Source organism: Heptranchias perlo, chromosome 20 (assembly GCF_035084215.1).
Source record: "Heptranchias perlo isolate sHepPer1 chromosome 20, sHepPer1.hap1, whole genome shotgun sequence".
Classification (NCBI taxonomy): domain Eukaryota; kingdom Metazoa; phylum Chordata; class Chondrichthyes; order Hexanchiformes; family Hexanchidae; genus Heptranchias; species Heptranchias perlo.
In genome coordinates, this window is record NC_090344.1 from 25,259,625 (window position 1) to 25,272,227 (window position 12,603).

Here is a 12,603-nt window from a genome sequence, read left to right on the forward strand (position 1 = left end):
CAATTGGACGAAGAACCGACAGCCTTTTCCCATCCCGGGTTTGCAGACCTGGCTGTTGAAGGAAGCCGGATAAGTCCATTAGGAATCAACAGCGAAAGTGAAGAAACGCAGACAGAGATAGATAGATGCATGCAAAGAAAAATAGTATAAATCTCCAATTCTGTGGTTGAGCAGAATTTAGGTGGCAGCTTAAAGGAAATTCGTCGCATGCCGTGAAATCTTAGACGTGTACATAGGGCTGGATTCTTACATTATTTCTGAAAAAAGTAAACGCTGCCTGGTAACGACAGCTCTTATTTATTTGACCATTTTAGAGTGGCGGTTTGAAGTGATTTCGAATCTCAGTGAATTTCAAGACCTTGCTTGACCCACTCGTTTGGTCACCCACAGGTAGCACGCGGTTGTAGACTGCGCAGGCTTATCACAGGAACTCTGCCAGACTGCATGTTCCAGACTTGTATCCAACGCTACACGTGCAGCCTGCAGCCGTGTGTGGATTGGTGGTTGAGTGCAGAACCCTCGCCTGGCGACGGGAAACCAGGGGTTTGGTTCCAGGCCAAAGCAGCTTCCTTTACCTTTTGTATCTGTACCCATGAAATCGCCTGAATTGGGATAAATTCATGTGCCGGCTTCAATCTGTACAACTTCTTGAAAGATTATCTTCATTTCGTCTACGTGTCTTTCGTGGACAAACCCTCTGCATTCTGTCCTCTGGTGTTCAAACATGCTCGGCTGGAGATAAGTCAAACCTGCCTTCTGCACTTACTTCAAAGATGTGAGAAGCCAATTGGTGGTTTTTGACGAAAAATGGGGACGCAAGGGGGCTCATACTGGGATTTGAACCAGTGAAACTCCCTGAGCGAGAATCAGATCCAAAGTCCAACTGGTAACAGAGCCGTGCAGCCACTGTAAAATTTCGCTGCCACGCAGCCGATCCGCCATCCTTTCAGAACACGATGGCCATCCAAACTCGCTTTCTTGTACGATATACGATGTCGAGCAATATCAGGTTCTAAACTAATTATTTCATATCAACAATATTAGTCTCTCTTTATCAAATTTGTTTTGAATGTACGACTTGTATTATCAAGTAACACTTTACAGAATGAATTACTCTGAAACGACATTGTCGTCTGTCTCGGCATCGTCATAGTTTACACTCCACCATAGGTACACTTTACTCAAATTGCTGCTTTCATTCACTATGAGAGCGAAGATCCATGAATGTGGAAACATTAGCTCCGAATTTATCAGTTGGGTTGCACCTTTTCTTTTCCTACTTCCTCAGTCTTTTTTTTCTTTACCCTTCTCTGCTATTTTTGCAGGTTAGATCAGCCATCGCCGTTCAAGGAAGCCTGAGAAGTCCATTGGGGACAACACAGAGAGACAGGAGACGGAGACGTGGAGAGATGGAGAGATGCAGGCAAAGAAAATAAAGAGTATAAATGTCAGGTTTTGCAAACTAGCAGAATTTAAGTTACAGATTGGGAGAGATTCCTTCTTGGGTCTTGAAATCTTGCAAGAGAAGATTGGACACAAGTTAAAAGCACCGGCCTCGCTGGAGAATCTCTCATTCTGGGAGAGAGATAAATGCGGTCAATTAACTCCAATTAATCTATTTCAGCACTGAAGGGATCTTTCAACAGTAGCTCTGCGAGCAGAATTCAAACCTGGGCAGGAAAACCTCAATTGAATTTTGAGTCCAACGCTTTAAACACTCGGCCACCGCAGCTGTAAACGGCATGTTCGTTCAGATCGGATTCCAAATGGACACATGCTGCTGTTACAAACGCGCGCATTGATGGTGCTTGGGGTCGAATTCTTACTTGTTCCGCTGGAGACCTTGGTTCGATTCCCAATACAATGCAGGATCATTCTGTAACAATGAGGAACTGAAGAACAAAAGTATACTATTTCGCCCCTCGAGCCTGTTGCGCAATTCAGTGAGATCCTGGTTGACATGTAACCTAACTGCATATTATCGCCTTAGCCCCATGTCCCTTAATGCCTTTGGTCAACAAAAATCTATCAATTTCAGTTTTAAAATTAACAATTGAGCTCGCATCAACTGCCGTTTGTGGAAGAGAGTTCCAAACTTCTACCTCCCTTTGCTTGCAGAGGTGTTTCCCAACTTTACTCCTGAAAGTCCTGACCCTAATATTCAGGCTGCGTCCCCGAGTCCGAGACACGCTAACGGGCGGAAATCTTTTTTTTCTATTCACCCCATCAGTTCCCCTTAATATTTTGAAATGTTCGATCAAATCAGCACTTAATCTACTGAATTCGAGGCAAACGCGAGTTTACGTAATCTCTCCGCGTAATTTAAACTGTGGAGTCCAGGCAACATTCTAGTAAATAGACGCTGCACTCCCTTCATAGCCAATATATCCTTCCTAAGGTGCGTTGCCCAGAACTGAAGGCAATACTCCAGGTCTGGTCTAACCAGATCTTTGTATAACTGTATAATAATGCCTATCCCCTTGAATCTAGTCCTCTGGATATAAAGACCAACATTCCATTAACCTTTTTGATTATGTTTTACACCTGTCCATGACATTTTAATGATGTGTGTTCATGGACCCCTAAGTCTTTTTTGGACCTCCACTGTTTCGAGCTTTTCACCATTTAGAAAGTACGCTGATTTATCCTTTTAGGTCCAAAGTGGATGACCTCACACTTGACGAAATTCATATCGATTTGCCACAATTTTACCCATTCATTTATTATATTAATGCCTCTCTGTAATTTTATGCTTTCATCTGCACTGCTTACAATGCTGCCCATCTTGGTGTCATCGGCAAACTTGGACATGTGGCTTTCTATCCCGTCATCTAATATCCGCCTGAATTGGGAAAAATCCAAATTCAGTTTCAATCTCCTCATCATCTTGAGACATTTTATTTGCTTCATGTGTATTGCGCCGACGAAACTTCGGCATTCAGTCCACAAGAGCTCAAACATCCTCTGGACATAATTCAGTTCTCCCAACAGCAAAACTGAAAAGATGAGAGAAACCAATTGGTGACTTTTCACTAAAAGGCGAAACACATGCGGGCTCGTCCGGGAATTGAACCCGGGAGCTCTCGCATATCACTCAATGAAACTCCCTAAGCGAGAATCATACCCCTAGACCAACGAGCCGCTGTTACTTTAGCTGTGCAGCCAGTGTAAAAGTTGTTTGCGTCTCAGCCGATCGGCCATCCTTTCAGACCACTTCGATCCATTCAATCTCGTTTTCTGTTCGGGTGGACAGCAATATCAAGTTGTGCACCAACTATCTCCATTCACCAATATTAGTTTCCCTTTACCAAATTGCTTTCGAGTGCACGACTTGAGTTATCAAGTAAGACGTTTCAGAATTAGTTGCTCTTAAAATACATTGCTTGTGAGGATACTCAGAGTCGTGTCGATTTATGGCACGCTCTGTTCCCTTTGCATTGCACCCTTCACGTAGAATTGAATCACAGAAAGCTTACAGCACTGAAAGAGGCCATTCGCGCCATCGAGTCCGTGCTGGCTCTCTGCAAGAGCAATCCAGCTCGAATCACTCCCCCGCCTTTCCCCGAAGCCCTGCATTTTTTTCCCTTTCAAGTACTTATCCAGCTCCCCTTTGAAGGCCATGATTGAATCGGCCTCCATCACACCCTCGGGCAGTGCATTGAGATCCGAACCTCTCGCTGTGTAAAAAAGTTTTTCCTCATGTCACCTTTGGTTATTTTGCCAATCACTTTAAATCTATGTCCTCTGGTTCTTGACCCTTCCGCCAATGGGAACAGTTTGTCTCCATCTTCCATGCCTCGATCCTTCATGATTTTGAATACCTCTATCAAATCTCTACAAAACCGTCTCTGTTCCAAGGAGAACAACCTCAGATTCTCCGGTCTATCCACGTAAGTAAAGTCCCTTATCCCTGGAATTATGATCGTATTTTTTTTCTGCACCCCCTCGAAGGCCTTCACATCTTTCCTGAAGTGCGGTGTCCCGAACCCCACACAAAATTTCAGTTGTGTTCGAACCAGTGTGTTATAAAGTTTCATCCTGACTTCGATACTTTTGTACTTTTGCACTCAAGACATCTATTTCTGAAGCCCAGGATCCCGTATGCTTTTTAACCGCTTTCTCAACCTGTCCTGCCACATTCAACGATTTGTACACATAAACACCTCTTTGTTCCTCTACCGCTTTTACATTTGTGCCCTGGAGTTTATTTTGCCTCTCCTCGTTTTTCCGACCGAAATGTATCATTTCGCATTTTTTTTTTGCGTTAAATTTCATCTGCCCGGTCTCCGCCCATGCCACCAGCCTGTCTATATCCTTTGAAGTCTATCACTATCCTTATCACTGTTTACTACCCTTCCAAGTTTTGTTTCATCTGCAAATTTTGAAATTGTGCTCTGTGCACTCAAGTCCAAGTCATTAATATATATCAAGAAAAGCAGTGGTCACAGCACTGATCCCTGGGGAACGCCACTGTACACCTCTCGCCAGTTCGAAAAACAACAGTTCACCAGTAATCTGTTTCCTGCTGTTCGTCAATTCTGCATTTATGTTGTTTCTGCCCCGTTTATTCCATGGGCCGCAATCTTGATGAGAAGCCCACCATGCGGCACTTTAGCAAACACCTTTTGAAAGTCCTTATACACCACATCAACTAAATTGCCGTTATCTATCCTCTCTGTTACCTCATCAAAAAACTCTAACAGGTCAGTTAACCACGATTTGCCTTTAACAAATCCGGGCTGCCATTCCCTAATCAATCCACCCTCGTCCAAGTGGCTGTTAATTCTGTCCCGGGTTATCGTTTCGAAACGTTTCCCCACCACTGAGGTTAAACTGACTGGCCTATAATTGCTGGGTTTATCCGTACACCCTTTTTTGGACAAGCGTGTAACCTTTGCAACTTTCCAGTCCCCTGGCACCACCCACATATCTAAGGATGTTGGTAGATTATGGCCAGTACCTCAGCAATTTCAACCCTTACTTCCCTCAGCAACCGAGCATGCATCCCATCCGGACCGGGTGGCTTATCTACTTTAAGTACAGCCAGCCGTTCAAGTGCCTCTTCCTTATCAATTTTTAGACCATTCAGTATCTCAACGATAACTTCCTTTGCTGAGACTCTGGCAGCAGCTTCTTGGTAAAGATAGATGCAAAGTACTCATTTGGTACCCAGGCCATCCCCTCTGCCTCCATGAGTAGACCTCCTTTTTCGTGCCGAATCGGCCTCACCCCTCCTCTGACTACCCGTTTACTGTTTGCTTGCCTGTCGAAGTCTTTTGGATTCACTTTTATGTTGGCCGTCAGTCTATAGTCATATTTCTCTTTGCCTCTCATTTCCTTTTTCACTTCTCCACTGAACTCCCTAAATTCGGCCTGGTGAATTAACGCATAAAAAAAGTCAGCATTTCTTTCAGCCGGAAACAGAAAGTAACTGGTTGATCAATGGCGATTTGAACAAGTATTCGTCTTTTTTACAGAGTTGAATGAGTTTTGCGAAATTAATACAGTGAACTAATACAGTAAAGTTGAATTCCTGATCGGGAACCGCCTCAGACAGCGCATTACTGCCCATCCCTGGGAAACAAATACTATCGAAACTTTGACAACACATCTCAGGTCCCGCTGCAAAGTCACAGCTTGCCAGCTGTTCCGAAATTTGGAGCCTGGACAGGGAGTTAAACGCTGGACCTTCAGCTCACTACTCACTTTAAAAGTCTGATACTCTACCGACTGAGCTACCCAGGCTCGATACTACATAAGCTCCCATCGTACATATTCATGGGAGATCTCTGAATTATCCCTGCAGTCGTCGAACGAGGGTGAGGTCCGTTTGATAAAATTCTCAGCAACGTGTTGTGGAGAATCCTTGTTTCTGTTGAACATGATGTAAGAAACATGAACAGTGAACTCGTGAGTTTACAATTCTTCTTGTTTGTGCCAAATGTCGTGTCATTCGTTAGCAGCAATTAAAATAGCACTTTACCCAGCGGCTCAAAAGCTGAACTTGTCCCACACGGGAGTTGGAAAAGGCCTCTCGACCTTTCAGCCTATTAACATCTGTGAGCTGAATAATTTCACCCGTGACACAGTGAAACCAGGCAGCATATTTCTCTTCCAAATTTTCCCAACACGAAACTTCCAACCGATGAATATCGGTTTAAAGAAAAGAAGAATTGTGTGTTTGGTTCTTTAGATTTAAAGATCTTGTACCGGCCCCTTTGCCATATGAGCTGCCGCTAAAAGCCCCCTCTCCCCCTGTGAACAAGTAAACTGGCACCTGCTATTGAAAGACGGTAGGCCAGAGGAACCCAAATTCCCACATGGGAAAACTAAGAAGTCGATTGTTGACCTCCATACGTTAGTCCCACAAGAGCGTATTGTAAAAACGACTGGTTGTTAACAAGTTGCGTTATGGAAGATACCATTTCTACCTTGAACTCCGATCAAAATGTTCGGAGTAAAAGATTTGATTGTTTTAGAAGACGCTCGAACTCACAACCTGGTCATTTCTGGAGCCCATACTGCTATAAATAAGTAACGCACGCTTCACAATTGTGCAACACGAGAGCAGCGAACAACCGACAGCATCAGCGCTCCTGCCAAACAGCTTTATTTTCGGTCTCTCAATTATTATGATGTGGAGATGCCGGTGATGGACTGGGGTTGACAATTGTAAACAATTTTACAATACCAAGTTATAGTCCAACAAATTTATTTTAAATTCCAAATTTAAAATAAATTTGTTGGACTATATCTTGGTGTTGTAAAATTGTTCTCAATTATCACTTCGAGATCTTTCTCAAACACAAGCCTCCAATCAAGATGCGCTTCGTTAAATAACAATTCCTAAATCAAGAGAGTTTTGATCGATCATGACTAAAGCATGTACAATTTCCTCACCTGTTCCATTTCATCCCCTGGGGTGGAAACCATCAGGTCCTGGAGATTTGTCTATCTTTCGCCTCCTCATTTTCTCCATTGCCATCATTTTACTTGTACTGAAACCCCTTAATTTATTAACAGTTTTCCTCGTGTCTCTGGTATGTTAGCGTCATCCATTTCTGTGACGACCGATGCAAAGTAAAAATTTAGCAACTCTGCCATTTTCTGATTTTCAATTACAATATCACCTCCATCTGTCCTTAAGCAGCCAACATTACTCTCAGCCTCCCTTCTTTCTCTCAATATACTCGTAAAAACCTTGAGAGTTGTCCTAATTTTAAATCATAAGTTTTCCTCCTTTTCCCTTTTTGCTCCTCTTACGATTTTTTTAGTTTCAGCACCACAATAAACAACACTCCGCTGTAAAGTTCGGCTCAATAGTTCTCCAATGTCAGAGCGAGAATTGTCTGAAGCCCTGATTTATTTAATGTCACAAATACAATCACACATAATCATCCATGTATCAATGCACTGAAGGATACGCAAAGATAAACTCAGCGAGAAATGCAGTCAGTGTCGGGATGCACAGGTGAACGGACAAGCGAAATGGACAGAGACAAAACGGCCTGAATCCCCAACATTGAAGTGTCGCTGATAGATATTAGTGAGGAGGTGGGGGCCCCATGTCATCAATTGGCGCTGTGGCTTAGTTGGTTAAAGCATCTGTCTAGTAAACAGGAGATCCTGGGTTCAAATCCCAGCAGTGCCTTGTGCAGCTCGTTATTTTACCTAATTTATGGAATAAAGCGACAAAATAACAATGTGGTGTTCGTAATTGTTCAGGTTTCAGGAGGAAACGGATCACAGAATGACTGTTCAAAAACGCCCTTTCATTCCACCGACAGACCTCTCAGAGAATGTGTCTGTAACACGTTAATTTGAGGACACGTTCTTGTTTCCAGGCTCGTTGGGATCGGGGTATAATTCACGATTTGAGGTTGAAAGCCGGAAGACATCCTAATTTGGACCAAGACTTGTGATCTTGACCTGCGGGACAAACGTTTGCAAAGAGGAAAAAGAAGTCTTCAAATCGCTCGACCTGAATCTGCAGGCCCAGATGAAATATATCCCAGGATGTTAACAGAAGCAAGGAAGGAAATAGCGGAGGCTCTGACCATCATTTTCCAATCCACCCTGGCAAAAGGTGTCGTGCAGGAGGATTTGAGGATTGCTAACGTTGTACCATTGTTGAAAAAGGGAGACAGGGATAGATCGAGTAAATACAGGCCAGTCGGCCTGAACTCGAGCTGAAGTATGAATCGTCATTTAGAAAGGCACGGATTAATCAAGGAGAGTCAGCGTGGATTTGTTAAGGGAAGGTCGTTTGAATTGAATTATTTGAGGAGGTATCAAGGAGGATCGATGAGGGTAGCGCGATTGATGGAGTCAACATGGATTTTAACGAGGCTTTTGACAAAGTCCTACAGGGCAGATTTGTCAAAAATGTAAAAGCCCATTGGATCCAAAGGACATTGGCAAGTTGACTCCAAAATTGGCTGAGCAGCAGGAAGCAAGCGGTTGTGGTCGACGGGTGTTTTTGTGACTGGAAGGCTGTTTCGAGTGGGGTTCCATGCGGCTTCGTACTCGGTCCCTGCTTTTCATGGTACAGATCATTGATTTAGACTGAAATGTAGGTGGCATGATGAAGAAATTTGCAGATGATACAAAAATTGTTCCTGTGGTTGAGAGTGAGGAGGAAAGCTGTCGACTGCAGGAAAATATCCATCGAGCAGGCAGGTGGAAAGAAAAGTGGCAAATGCAATTCAATCTGAAGAAGTGTGAGGTAATGCATTTAGTGGGGTGGGGGGGGGGGCAAAAAGGCAAGGGAGTATATAATAAATATTGCAATTAATTTGCCATTTACAAGCCCATTCTGCAAATTTACTAATGTCTTCCTTTATTATTCGCATTTTTCTTTGCATTAACGACAGCTCGCAATTAGGCGTCGTCCCTAAATTTTGAAATTGTACTTCCGATTCCCGTGTCCAAATCATGAATGTAAATTTTGAACAAAAGTGGTCCCAGCACCGATAAATTGTGACCAACAGTGGTCCCACCGCTGATGAAGTGTTAACAACAGTGGTCCTATCACTGATATATTGTGAACAACAGTTGTGCCAGCATCAACAAATTGTGAACAACCGTGGTCCCAGCACCGATAAATTGTGGACAGCAGTGGTCCCAGCACCGATAAATTGTGAACAACTGTCGTCCCAGGAATTTTGATCTTGAACTGCAGTTGAAACTTTTGCACAAAAGAAAATAACGTCCCCAAATCGTCCCACGTGAATCTCAAATGCTTTGGGAAGAAGTTCAATAGAAACAATCAGGACTTTAAAGGCACCTCAACGACCTGAACTTTCGTTGAATGAATTGTGTGAGCCATTGCATTCGAAAGTGAAATCGCTCTTGACTTTCATCTCATTGAAGCAGAGTGTGGCCGCTTTGTATCTGTGAGCATGTCGGTGGCGTGTTTAGCTTTGATATTGATCGCTTCCAATTTGTAAAATTTCATCAATCGTCAGGAAAAAGAAACAGAGAATCGAATTGTCCCTCTAAGTGATGAACTGAAGGGATTGGTGATCCAAGCAGATCTGGAAAATGCGTGGTGCAATCGGTCAGGAGTTCCAAATCCACCCTCCAGCCACTCGGCAATTATATTGAATGAACTTTACTCTGGCCCAGTGTCGCCGCACTGAAATCGAGTATTTCTCCGGCAAGTTTTTCTTCATAGTTGCTGGTTTAAGATTGAAGACCGGCTTGTTGGATTTTCACTCCTACAAGCTTTAATCATTCATTTTTCACTGACTGTAGACAGTTGTTAGATTGGCCGCTGCAATCTCAAAGTTTAGCCCAGTGAATAATTGGTTTAGCAGGTGATCTCTTCACCTGTTCTCGGCGGTGTTATCCGTTATCGTGAAAGTTTGATTGTTCGAGCTATTATTTTATTTTTCCTCAGGATTCATCGTCTCAAAGTTCCAGGGTTTCAACGCATGTTTTGGAATCAAGAATCATTGCCAGCTGAGCAAGGCTGATATTCTACCATTTACCCTGCGGTCGGGAATCAGGCACATGAATCATATAAAGGAATGGAACATTGGCTTCACGGTAATTACAATTCTCCTTGACAGACAAGCCCCCGAAAGGCCCGAAGGGAGGCCGCATTCGCAGCAGGAGAGCTGGTTCTCTGTGACATGGAGATTTCTGTAGTGAGTGAGACCAGACTGTTCCTATGTTCAGAGAATACATTTCACACCCTTTATTTTGGAAAAGCAAAACGGTGGGGATTTTTGTCATAGCCCGATGCCTTTCGTGTTGTATCAGATGTTCCTCGTTGCGTTACTTTCATCTTGATCGGAGAACCAGTTCGGGAGCTCCTGTGATAAACAGCGACAATTGCCAGTTAATGTTAAATTTAACAACGACTCCACTGCGTTTTTAATCCCACTCTTAAGATGCAGTCTATAAAATGAAAAAAATTCATCACATTCAAAGCATGAAAATCTTATTAAAGTTTTGACTGTCTCTCGGTAACCACGTCAACATCGCCTTCAGTCTGAAATAGAAAGTTATCGATTGATTCATGGTGATTAAAACAGGGACTCAACTACGAACAGGATTTAATTAGCTTCATGTAATTAATTTAAGAAGTTCATAACTCTTTTTAAAGTTAATTCCCTGACTGGGAATCGAACACTCGTGGCGGTGAGAGTAACGAATTCTCACCACCAGGCCATTGGGGAGCTTCCAAGATTGCGCACGAGCCAAAGTGGAACTGATGACATTATTTTTTCTTTCGCTCTTTCATGATTCATTCAGCTCTGTGTTTATTCTCAGGCCTCTTATCTCTCCTTCTTTTCAGCTTCTGACCGCGGATATTCCTGTGGCGAAATATCAATAATATAGAACATCTCACAGCCCCGGTATATTTGCTGTTTCTCTGTGCAGTTCTGTGCAAAATCAAGCTGCACGCAAATACCGACAGTGCCTCTCTCTCACTCCCCACAGAAGCAGCAGGAGATGCCACTTTAAACTGCCAGTTGCTTCAAATGATTCACGATGGACCTGCGTGGCCTTGCAGTTTTCCCAGGAGCTGCATTCGATGCGTGAATTTTGGAAACGGAAACATGTCCATCAGCAGCTTGTGGTCGTATTTTACCTCACTTTCCATTTCATGTACATGCCTACTTGCACTTGGTGATGTCATTGCCTGAACATCACCTCTGTCGCGATATTATTTCGAACAGAAAATGCCATTTTGTGCGAGCAGTTTGTCTGGCAGGAAAATGGCCTGAATTACAAAGGGCCAAGTCGGGAAGGCCGTGTTGCTCTGCTTGTTCGCAGCAAAGAATTTTCAGCGTTTCCTTGGGGTTTAGTGTTTAGGATTCGGCGCTTTCATCACCACGGCAAAGGTTCGATTGTCGGTGTCAACATCCGCATATTATACACTCTACCATAAGTGTACTGTACTCAAATTGCTGATTTTTTCATTGTGAGGGGAAGAAACATAAATGTGTGGATATTAATTACGAATTCATCAGCTAGGTTGCACCTTTTCTTTTCCTACCGTCTCAGTCTTTCCATCTTTACCCTTCTCTGCTGGTGTTGCAGGTTCCATCATTCTTCGCTGTTCACGATGCCTGAGAAGTCCATTAGGAGAAAACAGGCAAAGTCAAGAGACAGAGACAGGGAGAGATGAAAACACAGAAATAAATTGTATAAATGTCAAGTTCTGCGAACGAGCAGAATTTAGAATGGAGCTTGGGAGAGATTCCTTCATGTGTCTTGCAATTTTGCAAGAGATCATTGGGCTCCGAGTTTAAAGCGTCGTTGGCGATGGAGCCCCTCTCTGAGGGAGCGAACAAGGTCCGTTCGTTCAAGTTCATATCAATTTGAACAGTGAACAAACTTTAAAAAGTAGCGCTGCGAACAGGATTCGAACCTGTGCAGGGAAACCCCATTGGATTTCAAGTCCAACGCCTGAACCACTCGGCCATCACAGCTGGAAACATCGCTGATGCACAGCTATAAATCAGAATGCGTAGGGTTATCACACGAGATCTGTGACACTTTGTTCTCTCAGACAGGTTTCCAACTGGAAACTTGCAGCTTGTTCATGTGCTGACTTTGCTGTCTCGGTGATAGAATTCTCATTTATCACGTGAGAAACCGGGGTTCGATTTCCGGTTCGTTTAGGATTATTTTCATTCTCCATTCATAAGATCGCGTGAATTGTGCGACATTTGCCCTCAGCTTCAATCTGCGCACCATTTCAGACATTTTCCATTCTCCACGTGTGTTGCGTCGAAGCTGGGTTGGAAAATCACATTGCAAGTCTCACGCCTTAATCATTGGGTCATCGCTGCTGCAAGCGACAAATCCGACACCGCTGCAGAAGAGAATGAAGAAGATTATGACAGGAGAACTCTGAGACTGTATGTTCTTTTAGACAGGTTTCGAACTGAGCGCAGACCGCCGGCTGCTGTGCGGACTTTGATATTTCAGTGATCAAATTTTTGCTTTCTGCGCGGGAGACCCGAGTTCGATCACCGCTCAATCGAGGAGAATTGTTCATTCTCCATTCATGTTGCCATGTGAATTGGGATACGTTCACATTAAGCTTCAATTTAAACACCATCTTGTGACATTTTCCTTTCTCCA

General features: G+C 43.5%; 3 non-coding genes across 3 annotated transcripts; 1 reads left to right on the forward strand and 2 right to left on the reverse strand.

Annotated features, from left to right (window-relative positions):
* Positions 1–3,052: 3,052 nt before the first annotated feature.
* On the reverse strand, positions 3,053–3,141 carry trnap-agg (transfer RNA proline (anticodon AGG)). The gene is given in 2 exon segments: positions 3,053–3,088; positions 3,106–3,141. It is a non-coding gene; the product is annotated as a tRNA-Pro (tRNA).
* A 4,436-nt stretch (positions 3,142–7,577) lies between these two features.
* trnat-agu (transfer RNA threonine (anticodon AGU)) lies at positions 7,578–7,651 on the forward strand. The gene has a single exon. It is a non-coding gene; the product is annotated as a tRNA-Thr (tRNA).
* Positions 7,652–11,863: 4,212 nt separating this feature from the next.
* Positions 11,864–11,945, reverse strand: trnas-uga (transfer RNA serine (anticodon UGA)). The gene has a single exon. It is a non-coding gene; the product is annotated as a tRNA-Ser (tRNA).
* Between the last annotated feature and the right edge of the window lie 658 nt (positions 11,946–12,603).